The sequence below is a fragment of the Falco rusticolus genome, chromosome 11 (assembly GCF_015220075.1).
Source record: "Falco rusticolus isolate bFalRus1 chromosome 11, bFalRus1.pri, whole genome shotgun sequence".
Classification (NCBI taxonomy): Eukaryota; Metazoa; Chordata; class Aves; order Falconiformes; family Falconidae; genus Falco; species Falco rusticolus.
The window spans coordinates 30,426,083-30,449,665 of NC_051197.1; the positions used below are offsets into that span (position 1 = coordinate 30,426,083).

Below are 23,583 nucleotides of genomic sequence, written 5' to 3' on the forward strand. Positions count from 1 at the left end.
TTCCCCCTTGCCCTATTGCTACAGGCCCTACTAAAACGTCTGTCCCCATCTTTCTCATAAGCTCCCTTTAGGTACTGGCAGGCTGCTATAAGGTATCCCTGGAGCCTTCTGTTCTCCAGGCTGAACAACCCCAAGTCTCGACCTGTCCTCATAGCAGAGGGGCTCCAGCCCTCTGAGCATCTTCATGGCCTCCTCTGGACTTGTTCCAACAGATCACGTCCTTCCCGCGTTGGGGGCTCCAACATATAATTCTTATAAAATGTAATTTTCTTAATTCTTTATCACGTCAACTCATATGTTACTTTCTGAAGCTCAATAAAAGGCTGTTGTAAAATGTGATGCAATAATGTTATGAAGGAAAAGAACAAATTTCAACTTAAGTACCGCTGGAGGAAGGAAAGGAAATAAAGGGTCATGCTTCTGCTTTTTCTTGAGACAGAACAGAAAAGGAAATAAATCAAGGCACTAAAGTGCAAGATAAAGAGGTGGCAGCACGTGGCACTTGGCAGAGGCTCTTGACCCTCCCGGGGGTCGGATTCAGAAGCCAAACAAATGGTTATTTCAGCAGAGGGCACCAGAACAACAAGTATGTGGTAGTGACTTCGAGTCGCTTTGCCCAGTGGGTATACTGGTTACACCGAGAATTCCTGTATTTTATAATGCTTCAAAATGTTTGTCATGCTGAGAGAGAGATGTTGCTGAATGACACTGGAAGCTCTGGGATTAAAGCAAACTAGGCAATTACATGTAAGCAAAAAGGCAGTAAGGAGTACCATGAGAATCTGTGGCACATATTAAGTCAGCATATTGCATCCCTAAATACCGGTGGGACAAGGAGGATAATGAGATGGGACAGTTAAGTGAAACTTCTAATGAGAAATCATCAAAGGGAAGTTTCTTACCTCCCTTATAATTTTTTTTTTTTTTTCACAGCAACTGCAGCCACAGGGTATATTTACATAGTTTTTGCATTCCAAGCAGCCTGAAAACACAAATGTTATTAACTGCACTGTCATCCTGTAAATCTATTATGTATGGCATCAAAGAACTGCAAGAAGTTTTTAAACGGATCCGATAATGTTTGGTGGATTATACAGGACTATTTGCTTGTGCAAACTGAATGGCTGAGAGAGAAGCATTCATGGAGGAATATTAATTTTACACTTACGCACTTCACATTCCTTTAGATCATTCAGGCTTCTCTTGTATAAAGGATGTGGAGTGGCTGGAAGAAAATGGGCATATTACGAGCAATCCAAACCAAGTAACTTTGTTGTAATAGCAGACCGAGCAGGCCGAAGCTGTAACAAGCTGCAGCTGTTGTGAAGGACATATGCAAGGCCAAGAGAGACAAAGAAATCGTGTACTGGCAGAGAGATAAGAAAGCTGGACTATTAAGGAACTGCATACATAGGAAAGAGATAAAGAAGTTGGACGGAAAAATAAGAAAATAGAATGTCGAAACAGAATGTAGGCGAGGAGCATGGATACCACACCATGACCAATCATAGAGTGCAGAAGAGTGAATAGACAAGCAGCTTTAGCCTATTAGCGATCTAGAAGCAATGTGTGTGCTTTGTGCTAGTGTATAAATTGCTGTGTATCCCTTAATAAAGTGGCACTAACTTGATCACATTGGTCGTTTAAATTGTGTCTGAGCCTTCTGCATCAACAAAAGGAAATCTAAACTTCCTGTGTTATAGTCAAGATACTGAGCACGTCCTTCCACTCCGCTATCATTCTCTTATTAGTTTAAAATAAGCATATATAACTAGTTCTAAAAGTTGCATCTGAATTACATGGGCTTGGATGATATTCAGCATACTCATTAAAGAGTACTGGGGTGGTTTTTTCTATGATTACATTGGGTGGGTATGCTTCAGTCTTCTGCTTTTGTCAGTGGAATTTTATAAAAGTGTAGGAATTTTCAGTTTTCTTAACGTGACAGTCAAGCACACAAAAGTGCTAAGGGTTTTCTTTTTTGTTATCTGTTGGTTTATAAGATACATGCAAGAATCTTGGCTGTTTGAAATAACGAGGACCTTTTTTACATGCTTGCAGCCAGCTGGAAAAATATTTAATTCTTGCCTTTCATTCTGATATCACAGGTTTCAAAATGAGAAATTTTCCATTATTATCAGCTTTACAGGTCAAATAGATAACTAAAATAGAAAACTGAAATATGACCAACCCATTAAAAAAAAAAGTATCTTTCTTTTTATGAAGACAGCTATTGTGCTACCACAGGTTTATATCAGTTTTATATGGAAAAAGTAATGTAAAAATTGAATCATGAGATGATACCATTTGACAGTTACACTGGTATTTTAGCTATTTCTTTCAGTCATACAGGCTAATATGGGGATTAATTTCTAATGTATAAACTGAGGAATGTTACTAGGGTGGCCACAAATCTCAAATCCTAGAACCATGCCTACATATTATCCCCTTTTGGAAGGAAAAAAAGAAAAGGGAATGGGAAATTGAGATGATATATTGTAGAATCAAACCTAATTATTGTGGGGGTTTAAAGACATAAAAGAACAATGTGAACAAGTGGAGATAAATTACAGCAGATTTAATAATGAGCTGAAATGAAATATGAAAACAGTAATCCTAAAAGCAAACACTGTTGTGTGTTTCATATGCTAAAGCAGTGTGTCATGCAAGAAAAATGCTGCATAACTGGAGAACATTTTAAAATAATCTAGGTATCTAGTGGGTCCAGGTCCCAAAGAGAGAAAAAGCTCATCTAAAATATCTGAACTTTTAAAATCCAGAATAAAGAATTAGAGGAGTGTTACTCTGCTGGAGGTCTAAAAGGGGTTTTGAGACTTACAGTACTCATCTTTGCAATGCTACTTTATAAGAACCATAGGTTATTTCAGATGCCACTTCCTTAAATTTAAACAATGCAGTACTGTGGTAAACTATGTCATAACACTGAATATTGTTGTTAGCCAGTAAATACTGGTAACAGAATGAAATGCTGAGGGAAAACACACCCTACCTGAAAATGAAAACCTTTCCGCAATATAGGAACCATATACAGGAACTAAGTATTAGGACTAGGTAGAAGTCTCCAGACTGAAGTATTAAAAACCAGACTAAACAAAACATCAGAATGATGTGTGGTGTACAGTCACTTGCTAGAAACTAGAAAGTAACAGGATGTCCTCAGACCTTCACCATTTCTAGTTTCTGCGACTTTGCAACAAAGGTCGCAAAGAATACCTAACATTTTAGCTCCTAGTGCCGTCTTCTGCACCTGAATGGGATACTAATAATTTCAATAAGGTTCACATTTCTAGTGTAACATTTAGGAGAGGAGTCTGCAAAAGATGGCAATTGCTCATTGAAAATTTTATGTGGTATGTACAGTTTTGGGTTAGAGTAATGGGATGAAGACAGTATTTAAATTGACCTAGAATAACATGCAGAGATATTGCTTAGTAGTTCATTTCCAAGAGAGAGGACTAATTAGATAGGCGTATAATGATTCACTTTTAAAAAAAATTTTTTTAAACAAATTATGCTGCAATTTGCCAATTGGTTATATAAAAGACTGTGCTTCAGGACAAAAACTGTTGCATAATTTATACAGTCATTAAGAACAAGTGGTATTAATGTTTCACGGGGGCATTGTAGGAAGTATTACAATGCCAATATAATGATAAAAATATAATACTGTACTAATCTGTAATCATCCCCAACTTCCGAATCTGGCTAGCTATGACATTCTTGATTAAATCATTCATTCAGGTATTTAACTGTGTATTGATGGTACGAAGGATTCTGATGCTTACAAACATTGATTGGTTTAGACTTCTGTTGGTAGACTGAAATCTTTCCTGCAAATCTCTTTGAAATAACGACAAAACAACCATAATGCTTAAGAACCACACTTCCATGTTAAATTTCCCAATTTCCACTTCTTTTGTAACTTGTATTAAGGCTCCCACTATGTTAAAGGTGGTCTTTGTAAATGTCTTAGTCTTCTGAGTTCATGAGATCCCAAATGCCCGTGAATATGGCAAGAAAACCCTGTTCTCAGAAATTAATTTAATAGCTGTTTTTAGCACTGTTTTATTCAAGCACTGATCCTCAGTAAGCATTAAGCTTAAAAGTTTTGGTGGAAAAGACCAAATAGTAGAGAAAATGTCTTTAGCAAAACGATAGAAGTTACACATTAAGCTACTATGGCCACACTTATTGCAAAGTTAACATGAAAATCTGTCTACAATCAATACAAGAGTCAGAAACGAGAGCTAAAGATTAACCTCACCCTATGTAGTTTTTCCCTCCAGTCTAAGAGTCTAGCTCCGTGATTTGTTTCCATGGGTCCGTCTGCATGACATGACCCAGCTTCCTTTTGCAGGTTGCCTCAAGTAGCCTGGCTCTGGGCCTGGTTACTTCTGACCCGACATGGCCCTGTTTTAATTGTCTCAAGGTCATGTAGTCCTCTGCAGTTCAGATGTTGAACTGACAATGCAGCGCGTGCTGCTCGCAGCACTATAAAGCCTTCAGAAATGCAGCGCTCCCATACACAGCATCCCATACAGAGACCCCGCAGAGCCTCCAGCTGGGCATATGCATGATAAAATACCTGGGGAATAGGACAAGACCACCAAACGCCGTCTTGGTTCTTAAATTGGGAAATAAATTTGGATAAATCCATTAGTATTTTACACCAGAGTTCCTGTCCCCATAAAATAGGAATCAATTTGATGTTACCTTCAAATATCCTGATGTTTAATTAGCTCACCTAATGTTTTACAAGTATCAGTCAGTGTACGTGCTAACTAAATGCTGCAAGCCATTACAAATACTTGTATTTTATAACTTCATTTTAAAACTTCTTCAGTAGCCCAGCTGTAGTTCAGGTACTGTGTGATCAAAGGAGCCCCAGCACATCTTACCTGAGGTGTTGGTTGAGACTGAGGATGAATTAAATGTGTCCTGCAGCAAAGCAAGCTATGAGGTAACCTTCTCCAGCAGCAAGCCCAACTCTGTGCCTTCCCAGGGATCCGGTGGGCAAAGCCGCAGGGTTTTGGCCTGCCCAGCCACCTGAAGGGAGAACAACCTTTGTATTTTCTTTTCCCTCTCTAAGCAATAAAATAAAACAACCCCAAGCTCTAAGGTTCGATGGCATGAGGCAACCACAGCGGGGAAGAAGGGGGGAACCGCAGTGTACAGCGAACAGAGAAGGCTCCCACCCTGCCGTGGGCACTTGAGGGAGAGAAAATGGCGGGCTGGGGACTTCGGGAGGCTGTCAACACACGGAGACCTTCTCAGCCTACGCTTGTCGTATGCACAGCCACAACCTCGACCCCGTGGCCTGGCTGCGGCCGCCCTTACAGCTAACGAGAGGAGGTGAGGCAGCGAACAACCCACCCGAACAGCGAGGGCGGGCAGCGGGGAGCAGCCACCATCCCAGATGGGAATGGAGAGCAGCCGACGGGGGACAGCATCCCCGGCCAGAGCGCGGCCCCCGCCGTACCCGGCCCGTGACTCGGCTTTTTTGCCCGGTCCCGCCCCGCTTGGCGGCGGGGGGCGGGCGCAGGAAGGGGCGGGCGGCATCGGCGAGGCGGTGCAGGGAGGCAGGCAGGCAGGCGAGGCTGCCGACGCACAAGATGGCCGCTGCTGCAGTGGCGGCGGTAGAAAGGCGGCAGGCGATGGCGGTGGGGGGACCCCGGAGCCTGCGGGTGCTGGAGCAGCAGGGCACTGCGGCCACCCCCGTGTGTCGTAGCTGAGGGGGTCGGTGGCCGCTGCCGGGAGCCCGGCCCGTGTGGTGAGTGCGCCGTCTTCTTTATGCTCCGCTGCCGGGTGCCGCTGCGGGGAGCGCAGAGCCTGGGGTGTGGGGAACAATGGGGCTGTCCTCAGGGGCGCCGGCGGGGGAGAGAGGGCTCTGCCTTCCCTTCCCGGGGAAGCGTGACGGAGGGGCAGACGGTGTGCTTGCCTGTGGGGCCTCTTCTGCTGCCTGCCTCGCTAGGCCTCAGGCTTCTACCAGGCTCGATTTCTGAGCGCCCCGGGCAGGGAGGGAGGGAGCGAGCTGCGGAGGCCGCCATCCCCGGTGCGGGAGAGGCGGAGGGGGTGGGGAGGGCAGGGACCGGGCTGGGGGGTGGGGAGAGGCAGCATCGCCTCAGGCTACGGCGGCGAAGGGACAGGCGGCTTTTGTGTGTGGCCTGCGCCTGCTGTTGTTTTCCCAGCGGCTCTGCGCGCCTGGAGAGAAGAGAAAACTTCGCCCCCCCTCCCGCCTTGTCGCCCTCGGCCCGGTTAGAAGCGGGGGCGGCGGTAAGGCCAGAGTCCCGCGCTGCTCGCGGCCGGGTGGGCGCACGCCCCCGCCCCGGGCTGTCGCTCTTTTGTCTGTGGCGCCTGAGGGAAGAGCGAGGTGTCCCCCGGCCTCCCTCTGCCCGGGGAGAAACCGTGATAAAACCAAACAGAAACTCCGCTTACTTTCACTAGTTTCTCACTCTGGAGTTCGTTGGTTTAGCTGTTGGATTAGCAGGGTGAGGATGGGTAGGGTTTTTATCCGGGAGTGCGGTGTTGGTGTAGCTGCTATTTAATGTGTTTCGGTGGTTGGGAATGTCTTGGTGCTAGTTTTTGTCCTCAAAAGCCATTGTGAGGCCTTGTGCCGTTTTGAAACGGAGAACTGATACGGGTTTTCCTAGGAACTGAGAATATTTAATTTTCTGCGCATGTATGTGTGCCTTTTTTCTCAGAGTAGCTCTTACTATTTTTATTATTTTCCATCTATTTCGCTTAAGTATGAATGAAAAATCTGTCCCTCCGGTGGTAGCTGCTGTTTTCTGTGTGTTTTTACTATTCTGAAAATGGCTGAAGTGAGGAAAAAAAAATTAATTACAAAAATAATTACAAAGTTCAAAGTCACCTGGACTGTTGCAGACCTGCTTTAATCATTGTAACTGGCTTAGCAATGCTATCTTCTAATGACTGCTTGGAAGAGACATGCAGTTGTTAAATTCAGCATTTAGTATTTATTCGTGTCATATAGCTATAGAGCTGTCAACACAGCAATACTATGAAGCAGAAACTAATGTATTCCTAAACCTAACTTTTTTACCCCCTTCAGGCTTATAAGGATGTGGAGGGCATGAATCTTATCAACTACAAATGTCAGTATTTCCATGTTTGAAGTGAATGATTCTAGGAAGAGACTTCATAGTTGTATAAATAACCCAGCGTTCCTAGGAGGAGTGTGTACCTTATTGGTGGTTTCTAAGCTTCACCAGTAGCACCGCAGCTTGCTTCAGTCCATTAACACACAACGTTCATATGAAATTATGGTTTCCACTAACATATAGAAGCAGCTGTTACTGGTTAGGAACCTTTTCTTTTCCTCGCAATAGCTTGTTGCTTTACTTTCCTGGCCTACAAGAGGTTCTGTCAAAGCAGACAGCTTGACAGGCTGCTTTGAGGAAAATGTAGAAACACAGGTATCATCGGTGCAGTCTGTTTTGACAACCAGAGGCTTGAGTGGTGTGCTTGTCAATCGCTTTTGAGCAGCAGTACCCTTAAGTGGAGGTGAGTGGGAAGTTACTTGTATGTTTTCTGGTGGTTAGTTGGGTTTTTTTGGCAGCTTTGTATCCAAGCTTGCTTAATTTAAAGCAAAATATTTTAGAAATTTATGAGATTTTTGTATGCTGATGATTTTTAAAATGAATGGTCCAATGAGCAGATGAATGTATGAATCCAGAAACTGCATACATTAATATGTTGGGGTTTAATTTACAGGCATCTTGGGACATGTATATTATTATATAAAAGTGGTCATGCTGAAGCAGATGAACAGAAATTAACAGGATTGCTTTCGGAAACTTCTGCCATGTTGTCAGTGATTCACCAGCAATCTGGGTGGAAACCATTATCAGTCTTGTTGAATTAAGCATTGCAAGAGCTGAGATTCAGTGAGTGTATGCTAAAATATTGGCTTAATTTCTTTATATGTTGTTCAGAGGTCTCTAGTGATGCTGATGGTGGTCACCTTTTGGTAATGATAGTAAAGACTGATGTCCCATTTTATTTAGGGTCTGTATGTCAGGACTAACCAGTGCTATAAAATGTTGTTTCATGATACTCTGGAAATAGACCTTTCACATTCTGTAATATTTTAATAATATGAAGGATAATTACCACCTTTTTTTTTTTTAACTCCACCCAAGAAATCATACGGTTTACAAGCTGAATACCTGGCAAAAATGGTTCATCCATTTGAAAGAACTTGTGGAGTCGTAGTTTTCAAACAGTATGGAGCGTAAAGCTGAACTAGAAGGAACGAACTCACCTTCATTCAGGCTCTCAGACTTCCCAAACATCTCAAAATAGCTATGCAGCAGCTGCTCTGATGTACCTTTTAAGCAGATGACCCTTTATAAAACCTTTTTAATTTTTTGCAAAGCCTGCTCATTGTTTAAGTTTCTTCCCCAGTGGATTCACTGAATCATTTTTCATGTGAAATCCTATATGTGGTTTTGTGGTGATTCTTCCTGTACCCCATACATCGGATAGCTGGTTGCTGGAGCATCCCAAGTAATATTGGCTGTTAGGCAAAAAAAATTCTGACTCAAAGTTCATGAGAAATAAGCCATAGGGAATTTGTATTTGGAAGTTAATGCCTTGGACTGTACTTGGTAATGAATACAAAACTTATTATATAGGAATAAAGATATAATGTGCTTCTGTTGTGAAAGATCATTATGTAAACATCCTGCACCAGCTGAAATTTCAGTGTGACCTTCAAGATTCTGTGTAGGCTATATTACAGTAATGCAGTCTGAAGTCTGTGGACTCACCATAACTGAGAAAGAAAACCACAAATATTTACTTCTGTTGTGTTACTTTCCTTTCTGTACAGAGATATTCCACAGTGCATGCTGAGTTAGGTGCAGTTCCCATCACTTAGTTCGACCACTTGTTTTTCTCGGTAATTGTGTCTCTTGATGATTATCTTTTGCATCAGTTTCATTTTCATGGTTACCAGTATGGTAAAAGTTGAAATAGTATTAGATTTCAAAGGGCTAACAGATTTCTAATGAGTTTTTTTTATTTGTGGAAATGCGTAATGGGCAAGAAGGTGCAAAAGTCCTATCAGCTTACTGTAAATAGATTTTTCTGATACAAAAAGACACTCTGATTAAAGTGCTTGAGGAAATAATTTTCCTGTCAACTGTACAGTGGCAAGATATTGTGTGCTATGAGCTGGAGAAGGAAGGGACTTTTGTGATAGAAATACCAAGATTTCTAAATCATTTGTTGCAAATTTATGTTGTCAGAAGCAGCGCTGGTTGTGCACTGTTCTATGTGGAAATTTGTAGAGGAGTGTGTTTTGTGCAAGTGTTGATGGGTGTCACTGTCCCTCCTTTGAGATTTCTTTCTAATCATTGAGAAGGGAGGCAGCTACATGTTGTCTAGGTCAACTTCTGGCAGGTAGAGATGGCTTGTTAGTTACATCAGCACCATACTGAAGAACTCTTACGCATGCAGACTTCCAATAGTTTGTGGTAAGACTGGCAGAATAACTCGTGAGTAGGTATTACTGGTGTGTTTGAGAAGGTACTCTTGGCTGTGGTGGCTCAAGCTTGAATTGATATGAGCAAGACACTTGCATTATGCATATAAAAAAACGTCGTATTGCCTAATTAGCAGCATCCTCTGAGCACCAGCCATTGACATCTGGAAAATCTGAAGACTTAAACATTAATTCACATAGAAAAAGGACCTGGACAACCTTTGCAGACTTTTACATGAAAGCTTCTGCTCAGCATGCTGGGTTGTAGGTTCTTTTTTTTTCTTTTCTTTTTTTTCTTTCTTTCTTTCTTTTTTTTTTTTAAGTAGGCACAGGGAATGGATCTTGGGAAGCATAAGGACCAGGTGTTGTAGAATAATACAGTTCTCTCAATTGATTGTGTGCCTTTACCTATTTGGTACAATGTTAGCTACACTGTTAAAAAAAGAGGAATTATTAGGAACATGGAGAAAACTATCTTCATATGACAGGAGGTTGGGAGGAGGAGAGGGGAGGCAAGGGAAGAGGACTGTTTTGACAGATCAAAGAATACAAATTGTCCTGTTCTGCAACAGAAGAAATGGTGGATATGCAGTTAAACTGAAAAGTAGTGTCAGTGTGGCTGAAAGAAGGAATAGATCTTTCATTTGCTTCACATAGATTGTGGCAGAGGTTACAATGTAATTTGAGGCAAAGAACACAGAAGAGAGTGTGTCAGGTAATACTGGGGTGAGTCCCGAGTTTAGCATTACAAAAACTGGACAGTTTATTGACAATTATTAATTCCAGCCATGAAGTCACTAAAATAGCCATAAGTGACATGTTCTTCTTGCTGTATAAATCCCTCTCACTGCTGACATTTTTGCAAAAAGTCTTGCAAAACCACTTTTTTTAATCATTCACATAAAGTGTTATTTCTCAATTGCACAAATATTTGGAGTTTGGGGAGTGCATTTTATGTTAATCTGAGACTTCTGTAGCTTCAGCTACGAGACAACTGAAGAAACAAAGTGTGTGGAGTAGCTGAAATAACTGAAATGCCCTAATCTGGAAGAATCTAGATCTTGCAGGTGGCTTCTCATTTCTTTAGTTTGTTTTTTGTTTTAACAAGGATAGTCTGGTGGTCTTGTACTATGCCAGTTTAATAGGTGTTTTTAGAATGATCTAATTAACTACTGTTTAAAAGCAGGCTGTTAATCTTAATGTAAAATCTGGGCATTGCAAATGTTGTTATTTTTCAGGATGCTTCTGTGTTTATCAGACCCTGTCAGGATAAACTCTAAAGGTTGAGATATGGTTGGTTTTAAACCTGTTGTTAGTAATTAAATTCTGGTTGATCAGCTGGTGTAGCAGTAGTGCTTGTAGCCTGGTTCTAAAGGTCTTCTCAGAACTTCATCCTGAAATAATTTCTAGCAATTGCTTCAGCTCAGAGGATGAGCAAATTGGAAGTTTTTCAATTACGACTTTTAACTTCCTTACTGTTTTGAAAGGAGACATCTACTAGGGTAGCAGAGATCTTGTCTACTTATTATGCATTGAAGGTCTTCAGGGACGTGCAGCTAATTATTTTTTGATAAATTGTGGCAGACAGTGTTGGTCTCCAGCTCAAATTTAAGAGCAGTCTTTTGGGCAAAAGGAGTGAGGTTCAGGGAAGGTATAAAAAAAGTGAATTAATAGAAATTCATGCCAAGGGGGATGGTTTTAATTACCTCCTTATTAATAACCAGCTTCTGTGGAACACTCCTAGTGTTCAGTAGCATTTAACTTTCTCTGTGCTTTGTTTTTAGAGTAAACATTATTCATATTGTCCTAGCACTCTTCACTTTTTATAGCAGTTGTACTTGACTAACTCTTCCATGTTTTACTACAGTGACTGCAATAAAAATGTCCTTCAAAAGTGAGTGAAATAAAACTGTACTGTTGACTGACTTCTCTTGTAAGTCACATTGTTTCAGCTTGTTGTTCCCCCCTTCCCCCCTTTGTTATCAGTTTAGAATGGAAGTCCTTCAGCTACTGTTTGATGTTAAGAACTGTACAAACAAGTGAAAGTGTTAAGGCTTCCTTATCCAGTGTTTGTATCGGTTGAATCTGGTACTCAAAGTATGGCAAGAAAAAATTGTTTTGTGCCTTTCATTTCATTTTTTTTTGAATGCCATGCCAAGATGCAACAACCAAAGGAGAGACTTCGAAATGAATGACCACTGTATTTGAAAGAAATTGTAGAAAGTGAGTTTCATTAGCTTACGTGACATTCTGAAATAGTGACATGTTGCATAAGCATTATTTTATGACTTAGTAGTTCTGGTGTTACGCAGGCCTAATGATAATCAAATCTCGTGTTTCTGAATGTAAGCTGTTGTCTGGGAGGCTCAGTAGAAAAATTTCCCCTGCCTTTACAAGTGAATGTTGTGCTAATGAAATCTTGAAAAAGCTGACCATGCGTCCAGTGAAGCAATCATCTCTGTGATGTTTCACAGTTTAAAAGTCCTATTACACCTCACAGAAATCAAGGCTGGGTTTTGTGCCACAGTGAAGTGCTCTGAATGGTTTGAGGAGATACAAACCAGCAAAATACTGTCCTGCTTCAGATGGGAGGTGTGGAAGAAAGAGTAGGAGTGTATCCATACTGTGAGGAAGTCTCAGCCTCTGCTCTCTATAAGTGAAAAATCTTCACAGTAATGTAAAACATATTTTCTAGCTTGGTTTAGGTAGGTATTTCTTGAGTTCTTATAGAGCTGTTAAGAAATCAGCTTTACGTGGCATTTGGGCATTTGTTTTTAGACGTGTCTGAGGAGCTCAGGGGTTTAGATGCTATGTACCAAATTGACAAAGTAGCCTGTTGTAAACAACAGAACCAATTCATCAAATTCAAAAGATCTTGATGAATAGTTGTTTATTGTAACTGAAATTCTCATTGGTCACCTGCATTGTTGCTAAGTATTGTGTGGGTAGACATTAAAATTAAAAAAACTTTGGAAGCTGGAAAATGACTAGCTCTTACTTAGTAACTCCAGAAGGACAGTTGTTCTTAAATCTTGCTTGCTTTTTAAACAGAATGTAGATTTTGTTTAAAAAACAGATCAGAACAGGGCAAAGTGTCACAAATCACTAAAGCAGTTACAAAGAAATACCATTCTCCCATGCATCTTTTTAGACTTGGAATTAATTTTCTGTAAGGAGTCCTTACTACTTTGCTTGCTAAAATGCTGATTTCTTGTAGGATGTTTTTTTCCTGGATCCATGGGTGTCTTCACTTCTCCAATGATCTTTCATTCTGTGGTATTGGCTCCTTTCCTTCTAAATGCATTATTGTTGTTGTTTTGGGGTTTTTCAAATTTTGGTCTGATACGAGCCAGTATTCAATTCAGCTAGCTAATGCAGGTAACAGAGATGGCATGTTGCCTATAAATTTCATTGCTTTGACCATTCAGACATGCATGATGGGCTGTTTGGATAATGGAGCAACTGTGGGACTCTTTGTTCTTGGACTTTACTGGCGACTATCAAAACGTCACTGCTTCCTCTGGAACTGGTGAGAAGCTAGGGAGCATTGTTCATGGTGCACTCCCTCGTGACTACTTTGGCTGTTGCTGTAAATTTGACAGGAGAAAGATAAAAATAAGTTAGGCTTAACTGGCTTGATGGAATGGACTGGGTAAGTTAAACCAGAGGCTACAACTTGGGCTGTCCTTCCTGTTCGTGAGTCACTCTCCTGTTTAATTGCATGAAAAGGCCTCCTGTAGAATTAATTAAAAGAGAAGTCTTAGTAGTGCTGTAAAAAACTTTAGTTAAAATGGTGAATGTTAATTTTAGTCTTCCCTGTTTAACCAGGCCTTAAGGATGGAAGCCTGGACACTGTAACTTCTTTGTAGGTGATTCATACAACAGATGGAAAGAAAATGTTATTCAGGGAGGTGAGAATCGGTTAAACTTCAGTTGCTTGGAGTAGTCCAGCCTGTTTTAAATGTGACTGTTTTGTTGCCAGTTGTTGGATTCTGCAGAAGAGGTGTGAACTATCAGGGTTGTCCTCTGGACTTGCTAATGCTTGTGTGCGTTGTTTGTCTCCTGTATTAAATCATGTTGTGACTTCTTTCTCAAGACATCACTTCTGTGATACCTTTGTGCTGTTTACCTGGTGTGTTGTACTTTATACAGAGCCTTTTCATGACTTGAACGTGGCTTACTTTACAATTCCCTCTGCTTTTCTCTACTAAATCATCTCTTCCATTTGTCAAGTTTAAGGACGTATTTGTGTTAAGAATTTTCACGGAGACGGATAATCTGTTTTGCATTGACGAGTGTGATTCAGTGCACAGAAAATGCTCTAAGTAAGGCTTGACTCTTTGGAAACAGTCTAAATTATCAAATCTCTTTGGTTTTTTTGTAAGAGTAAGAGGCTGCCTATTGATAACAGTAGGTAACTGGACGACTTGTCAGAATGCATTGGGAAACAGCTTTTCAGTTTTCCCTTCAGTGACACTGCTTAGCATTTTACTGGTGACACTGGACATAGTCATAAAACTTCTGTCGGAGGGCAAAAGAGTTGTTATTTTTATTAGTAAAATAATAAAGTGAAAGACTGCGGACAAAGCTCTCCTAAGGACTTTTCCAGAAGGCAGGAGGGTGCAGCCCAGTTGGTACTTTCCAAGCTAAGGACCTGTTTTGTATTAAGTCACCTTTGGTGGCCAGCTTGGATTTTGCGAGTAGCATTTCTCTCAGCCTCCTGTTTTGAGGGCTGCTGGTAAAGAAGGGCAGACTTCTGGTTAGAGCAAGAGAGATTTGGTAGCAGAGACTTGACAGCTTTGTGGCTGCAAAGCAAAATAAATTCCATAGATTAGACTTGTACTAAATGTCTCCCTTTTAATTATTACCAGAATTAAGAAGACTTATCTTCTCGCTGAGCACTGTAATTTTTGCAGAATAGGTTCCTGGGGAGGGGGGAATACTTGGCAAAATTTTAATCTCTCCTTAATGTGTGATGTTTCCTCTCATGTCTGTACCATTTGCAAAAAGGAAGGAATAAAAATAAGGCTAGTAAGAGGACATAAAAACTGGAAAGTCAGGCTTTTTTGTGTTTATTCCTGTACCAGGTGTATTGGAAATTAATCAGGTGGGTTATTCTACATTAAGTGTTAGTGTCTGCATTGTAGTTCATGGAAATTAAATATTTCCCCCCCTGGTTTTGAAGTCTGAGGATTTACGTGGCTTCAGCAAGCAGAGAGATTTGTACTTGGCTTTTCTGGTCACTCCTTTCTCAGTGGAACTTCTCAGTCAAATGTTTATAACAAAGTACCACACAAGGACTGGGCGGGGATGTCTCTGGGTGTGTTTCTGGGGAGGAATTACGTGATCAGCCGTTTTTATGTGGGTTTTCAGCTTTGCTCCGCCAGTTTAGAATAGAACAACTTGAACTCGTCAAGCTGAAGCTTGGGCATGATGTAGATGATTTCAGGACATACCAGGAAGAAAGGCATCCCCAGAAATGCTTGATACCGGTTAAGTAAATTATACATCAGTATTTGAGGATGTAATGACGCGGCTATTGCATTAGGCGCAGCATGATGAGAATGGGGTGTGGTGTCAGTATTACTCACTAGGTATTAAAATGATCACAGGCGTATTTTCTTTTATGTAAAACCTGAAGAGGGGGGAAAAAACCCAACACATTCCACTGTATCTTCCTGTGAGTAATACCTGCATTCACCTGATACATAAAAATGCTATTTGTCCTTTCCCCAGGACAGGGGAAAAAGAAAGCCTTAGATGGGTTCCTTTGCCAGTTCATGTGACAATAGTTGGGAGCCTTCAGGAAGGGGAAGTGAGTGACAGCAATCCCTTCCTTCAAATACATCTGATAATTCATTAATGTAATTTCAGAACTTATTGTAGCTTTTGAGAAGTGGGAATAGAATCAGTCATGTTGATGTGACGAGCTGGTCTGTGAGTTGTCATTACAGAATGAAAATTGACAGCAAGCCTTTGAAAATCCAGTGACTGCAATATGCTAATAAATAAATTTAAATACTTTGTTCTTGGTAGGTTTTCAGTATTAAAGTAATTCCCAGTGCAATTATGAGGGCTTCAATAGTTACGTTACAGGTGGCTTTGGTTTGCAGATTTTGAGAATTTTCTTTTTTTGATTTGTTTGTCATTCAGTTTTAGCTTACTGCCATTACTTTTATTCCCAAAACAGTGAGTGGCTAAATACAGGAATGTGTAAAGGGATGTTGAGTGCATGGGTAGTAAGATGGTTTCAATGCCTAGTTTTCCCTTCCTATGCCTTATGTATTTAGATACCTGCTGTTTAATCAGGGGCTTATACAACACAAGACAGAAGGATTTTTAAATGATCAAGACATGTAAATATTATTGCCTGTGCAAGGCTTGCTTGGCACTTACGCTGGCTTGGTCTGCACTAGTAGAGGTGTGTTTCGCAGCTAAATGCATCGGTTTTATTTTAAGACTAAAAGAAGAAAATTTTAAAAATAGAAGTAACTTTCCATGTAGTCCATGTGTGCAGTAGCTGTAAAACATCAGATACGCTCTGAGTACGGGAATAGGTAATATTGCAGCCAGGGTGTGTGAAGGCTTGAACACTTGCAGTCTCAGAGCAGTCTGTGATGCTGTACCTGTTAAAAGCTCTTGGTGGGCTGTGGCTGTTTCAAGGAGGAGATTGTTAATGGAAGTTAAAACACCCAAATTAAGTATAAAGATGCTTGGCTGTGCAGATACTGTTGTTTTGTTGGGGTTTTTTATTAGCTTCCAGTCCTTAGGTTTTCATGAGTTAGGTCTAATCTGTGAAAAATGTTCATTAATAGTTTACCCTTTGCTTTTTAAAAGGTAGGGTAGTTCAGTATGGTCTGGAGAACTATATACTTTTTACTGATAGAATTCTAGCAATAGTCTATAGGTTGTGTCCTATGTATGTTATATTTTACCTCATTCCAGTTGCTGATGTAGTTGTGATATTTTCAGTGATTAATACATCTTTTAAGACTTAGCATTATGAATTGGGAATGAGAAAATTGTTTTTCATAGACCGTTCCATTTAGAAAAAGCTTCTTGCAAAATAAGCAGTAAATAAGAGAACTTTCTTCTAAAAGACAAAATTACATATCTGGAATAGAACTGTTTTTATAAGTCCAGAGCAACAAAATTCATCAAGTTGGCAGTGGATTTTTAATAGAAACTTCCCAGGAATATTTTATTTTGCCCTCTTGCTTGGATGATTTTCAGGTTATGTAACTTTAAGCTTTTATAAGTAGGGTTATAATTCAAAACCTGTTTTTAAGAGGATGTAAGATACTCTTCTCCCCCCCCGCCCCCCCCCCGCCCCATTTTCCATTTGAATTCAGTCTCCTGCCAAAAATAAATATACCTGTTATCCATTATTGATAGGAGAATCAATGGGATGTTGGAGGTTAGGATTTTTTCTCTTGTACATGACTATCTTGCATTGTTTGCTATATTAAATAATTAAAAAAGAAAAAAAGAGCAGGAGCTTTCATTTTTGTGGTTAAGCTCTGAGATGTTTGTTATTGGTTAAGAGTAGGTGTTTAATGGAAACCCTGAGATGAGCCTTTTGTTTCCACTCACTAAAACCACGAATACTGTTTTTAATGATCTTGTAAAGCTGTAAAGAAAAGATGCTATTTTTATAAATCTGGAAGGTGAGACTAACACCAAAGCAGCAAAATATTTAAGTGGGTCTTTTTTTCTTATAATTGAAGGTTACATGAAAAGTCTCATTCAAAAGGAGTACCTTGCCCCAGGCTATTTCAGGCCTCTGGAACTGCTCTTTTTAGCATGCTACAAATTGAATCACCGGGTGCCAGTAGCATTTGAAGCAAATGAGGCTCAATTACATTCTGAGTCAGAAGTACCTGAATTAACCTGCTTTTCAGCAACTGTCGTGTGACTTCTCCTACAAAGACTTTAAGGCCTGTGTGAATAGTAATGTAACACTACTTAAAAGTGATGAACAGGTTTGTCCATGCTGAATAGTGTTTGGATTTTTACGACGAAACTATGCTCAGAGGTGTGGAGAAAATCTTGAACAGTATGTTGACTAGCTAATTTATTTTTTTAATGCAACTGTTAGAGCTGAAACTCTTCAGGCTCGGTGCCATTTCTGCAACAAGCTGCCTCTTAACCTTGGATGACTTGAGAGCTTTAGTGTAGACTAGGTTATGTTATTAAAACACAACTGCAGCCTGTGTCATGGAAACAAGCAGAATAGTCATCTGTGAAATTTGTGTTCTTTATCTTGATATTCCTGCTATTATTACCAGTGAAGCTACTACACTGCTTGCCAAAGGAGGATATCTGGCTTAGTTTGGTCCTTTTAAACTATTTTCCTATCAGCTGTTGTACCATTTACATGAGTGCTTCTTTGTTTGCAACTCTTAGTTCTGGGAGCAGTAAGAAAACTTTGGGACTGCTACAGCATTTTCATTTTTAGATAGCACTTTGCTCAGTGCTGTAACCATGATGAGCTGAAAGGATGGCTTTGACTGTATTTGCATGACTTGCACTGTCAGGAAACATTGGTTAAATGTAGGGCTGAAGCATCATTTTTGAAACATGGATTTTGAGGTGGATTTAGTATGAAGGAACAATTCCACAGGTTGTTATTCCTTGAGTTCCTTATTCCATGTCACCTACCCTCATCATTCCAAACTGTTAGTCTAGTTATCCTCATTGTTAGGATTGTTTAATAGCATTTAAATGTGTAATTAAATTTTAGCCAATATTTTAGATGGCCTTCATTAATGAAGACACATTTAAAAATCTGTGTTGCCCTGGTTGAGCCTAAATAAGCTGCTCAGGAAATTACACCGAGAAACGTGACAAATCTGTGTTGATCCTCAAAGAAATGTTGTTGAAGTTTCCCTTTTTTTGTGCTTCCCCCACTCTTTCCTTTATGTTTGCAGGACTGCTTGACCTTTTAACAGATCTGGAACAGCTTTTGGAGCCAGTCAGAAGCTAATGTGGGAAGGAAAATGATTTTGTTTTGACAGGCTTAGATCCCTGGTGTACACGACACATGTTGGGTCTAGAGCTGGCACAAGAATACTTTCCGAGAAGCTGTTTCCTAACTTGCCCCGCTGTAAGCCATGCACGAAATGGTACTGAAAATGCCAGATAGGTAAAACTTCATTATCCGTCTTCATTGGTGGTAGAATGAAAACTTAAGTCTGGATGTTTCAATCCTCGCAAGGGTAAGATGGTTAACCAATGTTAGCTTGTGATAAGCAATGCATTTGTCATCTGCTGTCTTAGGAGAAGAGATTCTGTTGCTGTGGCATTACATTTCATCTGGAGTTAATACTGTAATCCTATACTATACTCTAATATATTATATATGATGTAATAATATACTGTAATAATAAAAATAATAAAAAGTTAATACTGCAGACAAGAGTTTGTAAGCTCCTAGGCCTTGTAGGTACTGGCTGTGATTTGGTCTTTGTTTACAGCTTGGGTGTTTTCACGAATCTTTTAACAACTCTCTAGTTCTAGACAGGATGAGTGTAGCTAGCCTTAAGTTGTCTCTCTGGGAGACAGATGGAGAAAACCTTGATTAGCTTCTATCAGCAGCTCCACAGTCTGCCTACCTCTGCTTTTTGGAAGTGGTTGTTACGACTGCAGTGTTGTGGTAAGCAGAACAGTATTTTGACAACTGTTTTCAAATGTGCATCTTTTCTCTGAAGTTGATGGTGCCATGCAGTTTTTTACTAACATAGAAGTGATACCACGAGATTGACTGAACAGATGCCTGAAGTAGAGGAGCTGAATTCTTGAAGCTGATATAGGTTAATAATTCTGTCTCAAAAATCATTGAAAGGAGGATCTAACTGGGTATAGAATTATTATAAGGCTCAGGGAGTGAAAAAACTTTGTCATTGTGAACTCTGGCTATGGTGAAATGTATGTGCCAGCAAACTGCTCCATTGCCTTTTTAAATAACACCACAGTAGCCTAGAGATTTTTTTATATACAACATAGAATAAGAGAAGCTTTCTTGTGATTATAATGTGTTTAAAAAACAGGCAGATGAGCAACTGCATTGGTAGTTTCACTTAAAAATTCATTTGTTGTTTTCACTACTTTTGGATGACTTTGTGCTTTTATTAAAAAGATCTTCTTGATGTTTAAGTGCAATCTTCCAAAACAAATTGCTCTGAAGGTAAATAGAATAACTGAAACTTTATATTAGAGTACTGTTATTTAAACAGTTGTTAACATGAAGCTGTTTGACATCTATTTTTTTTAAAATGGGGGCAGCATCTACTAAGTGACAAGAAAAAGCACCTGTAAATCAAATAAATTAAAAGGGAGAGGGGGGGGAAAAAGAAACATTAAAGAGGAAATTCTGAGAGTAAGTTTTCAAATGGACACTTAAAATATTTGTTTTCTGAATACCTGTGGAGCTTTATGTAAAATAGGATTTTACGTTTTACACTTTGAATGACTCACTGAAATAGAAGCCTCTTCTTTCCTATGCTTGGCAGTAGCATTTATTTTCACTTAATGCTGCTCTTAGAGTATATTTCAACATTTCCTTACTACTGCACCTGGAATTTTGGACATATGAGGTTTGTTTTTTTTTAAATTACTAGGCACTTTGAAAACAAAAACACTTTTGGGAGGCTGAATAGTAATGCTAACCCTTGAACATAAGGGGAAGGAGGTGAGGGGGATGTTCAGACTGTTACTTGTTTCTTGCCTTGTAAGTCTATGAAAGAAATACTTTCAGTAATATTTTCACAGTACGCTACAAAAAAAGCATGTGCATGCACACCGAAAGCACTCGACCAGTTTTGGTGATTTCTAGATGTATTTTTTTTTTTCTAGACAGAGTATTTGTATTGTAAAAGTTTGCTGGGGAGCAGGGGGTGAGTGACAATTATTAAAGGTGGTGGTGTAGGCTGGAGAGCTTTTTTTGAATAGTTTTTGACCAGCCAGTCTTTAATTCTCTCCTTCTGTCTCATTGTTTCTCATTGCCATGATACTGTTACTGTAGGTGTAGTGTCATGGACATCAAAGCAGAATTGTAGCTGCTGAATCAAGCTGGGAGAGCAGCTCTTACTGGAGAGTGGGTGGCAAGAAACACTTTCTAATTTTTTTATTAGGTTGGGTTTTTTATGCTTTCTCTTTCATTGAATTGTGCTGGATTTAACAAAATGATTCATGTCTGCTTATCTCAGTCTAACAAACGATAAAGGCATTGCAGTGGCAACCAGATCTTCCCCTCCTTTCCTGAATTTACTTTTCATCTACCAAACGCCTATAGTAGTAGTCAGGTAACTGTAGATTATTCCTGGATGGAAAAAAATGATTTGTGTTAGTGATGTTGACCTTTAATATGGTTTCTCATTAGCAGATGCCAATCTTATTACTGCTATGATACTTTTGATACTTCAGATCACTAAAAGGTTTATAGAAAAGTTTTGCTTCAGCGGGTTAGGACTCAAAGATGCCTGTTCTTTCACCTGTGCATGTACAGCTGAATGAAATGTTTGCAGTCTCCAGAATGCTAACTGCTTCCCATTGCTTTCTCTTCTTGAAATTTATGACTTAGATTTTTATTTTAGATGAGCTGTTTGCATGGCTGATTTGTTGCCCTGTTTCAGTTCAAATGACGTATTGGTTGTGTAATTGCTGTCCACCCACATTTCTGCCTACCCATGTTTATTAATAAAAATCTACGTTTAAAACTGCTAGCTTCAGCTGAGGAACAACTATGCAAAACTTCAGCTGGAATATCTCGGAAAGGAATGAGGAGAGAAGAGTAGTGACTAGCTGACACCAAGAAGTAATGCGTGGCTGTGACCTTGAGCCTGAAGACTTTTACAAACTTGTCCTGTTTATCTTTACTATAGCTTCTTTCATAAGCAATGGCACGCTCTAGCAAATCTGGAAGTTGTGGGGTTGGTTTGTTTTTTAAACCAACGAACCAAAACGTTTTGCAATATAGGGTCATGTATAAACTCTGAAAAACTGTCATAGGAGGGATTAGTCTTTCTGGATGAACAAACTTTAACCTGTCTTTTCTGGTCTTCCAATATGGATGGATAGGAAATTGCCCTCTCCAGTTTCCCCAATTACTTGGAAAAGGCCTCAGACTCTAAGTAATGTCAGAATATAATACTTCAGGGGCACATTAATTGCTTAATTATTAGCTCTAGTTTCCAAATTTGTAGTTGTTGAAATTCTTTTGGTTATTTGAGTGTTCAGAAAGCAACTGTTCAAATGTATTGCTTCAGGGAAAAGCAGATAATTTGCTTGGCTCCTTGAGAGCACGATTGATAGCTCTTGAGTGTTTGACCAGTTGAACCACAGTCTCTTCTGAAAACCATTGAGGATATTTTAAGTGCTTTCTGCCTTTCTTCTGTTAATCTGTTTGGCTTTTCTTTGATTATGAATCCTGTTTTTTTCATTGTGTTAACAGTTATAGTCATTTGCCATTGACAAATGCAAGAACTTTTAATTTGAAATGAAAGGAACACATTCTAGACATGCTTGTCTGCTATTAACTCCCTAGACTCAATCATCTATGGTCTTGGGAGTCCTTATGATTGGTAGAAAAAAATTTCTTGGGTAATAGATCATGAAACCATTTACTATTAAGAATTGGTCACTTCCCCTTTTTTTTATAAATAAGCTGTAAGGGATGTATGGTATCAGCCAGAAATGAAGTTAGTTATGTATATCTTCCCTGAAAATTTACTATTTGAGCCATGTGCAGGTTGTATGTGTTGGAGGGTATGACCAGGGAGGTTTAAGTGTCCTCTAACCAAGCGCTGTCTTTTAATGTTCATGTCCCTAATGGTGCAAGACTAGTGATGGAATGTTGAGTGGGAATAAAAGGTTAACAAAATGATGTATTAGGTTTCATTCCGTATTTATCCAGTGTTTCACGGGGGGCGGGGAATATTCAATAATTTTCCATTCTACATTAAGACCTTAGCTCTTGCCTCGCAGGATGTTGTGAAGCGTAAATCGTTGTAAATTGCTTTTAGATCCTCTGCTGGGGAGGTACTGTGGTAGACTTATGATGGTGGAGGTTTGTGTTTTGGGTGGGTTTATTTTTGTTTCTCTTGTGGTGTTACAAGCCAGGCAGGAAGCTTCAAATGAGGAATCATGTCTTGTCCTTAACTGGCCCCATTTTCCTAAGGTACTTTAGAGACTATGAAAAAAGAGGCTTTTGCATGAAAGTAGGTAAACTTCTTCCTTTGTTTTCACTGGCAAAATAAAAATTACTGAGGATAAAAAGTAAACCTTGAATGTGATTTAACTGAGCTTCAGTGAGTTTCTGACAGAATTTTGATGGTGTTCATGATACAATATTTTTTTTTTTCCTTCCTCCTCTTTTTAAAGATTTATAACATGGCCACTGAAGCCCATTGGTGTTTATGTAGCTTTGAGGGAAGGGTAGGAGCCTGTGTTACACACAAACTTCCAGGAGTTGCTGTTGGGTGGGAATTTCTGTTGTTACAGAGCTCTGTCTTCTGGGCAAGTGTGCATTGGTGTTGGGGAGCAGGCATGCGAGCAGGCATGCGCGGAGGAGGAATGAGGAAGTGAAGCACTTGCCATGGTGTGTAGGGCGAAGTTTCAGAGAACAAACGAGAGGGGGGAAAAATATCCAATCTATTGGAAATACTGTTCTGGGCTTATGGTATGTGTTGTTCATGGGGCTCCCTGAGTGTGGAGGTAAGAAGCTTTTTCTTCTACCTACTGTTCTCTGACCATGCATAGGCTTGCTTTCTCTTCTTTATTTTTCTTCAGAGTTTTTTTTTCTGTGAGACTGGAATTGGAAAACACAGGTAGCATGATTTATCCTATTCTGTGAACCGTGAAGTTGGCAGTATGGGGTGTTTGTGTGTGTGGCTTCAGCATGCCTTTTGAGAATAAAGTGGTGAGTCTTTATAAAACAACCCATTACTTCTGGCTAGTCAGGGTTTCCTATGGGTTGTCAGGTCAGTTTTCCCCTAAAATGAAGATCAGGACTCGTCTAGAAAGTATTAGGTCCTGCACTTCTCAGGGAAAGGAGA

The 23,583-nt window shown here is 39.9% G+C and overlaps 1 protein-coding gene across 9 annotated transcripts in view; it reads left to right on the forward strand.

The window, feature by feature from the left end:
* Positions 1-5,587: 5,587 nt before the first annotated feature.
* The window catches only part of RC3H1 (ring finger and CCCH-type domains 1), a 66,114-nt gene continuing 48,118 nt past the window's right edge, over positions 5,588-23,583 (forward strand). For 6 of the 9 annotated variants that reach the window (XM_037403620.1, XM_037403624.1, XM_037403622.1 and 3 more), the window contains exon 1: positions 5,589-5,791. The gene's annotated coding sequence lies outside the window, so the exon portion shown is untranslated. Of the gene's footprint in view, positions 5,792-23,583 lie in introns of all 9 variants that reach the window. The other 3 variants (XM_037403618.1, XM_037403627.1, XM_037403621.1) reach the window with 1 other exon arrangement.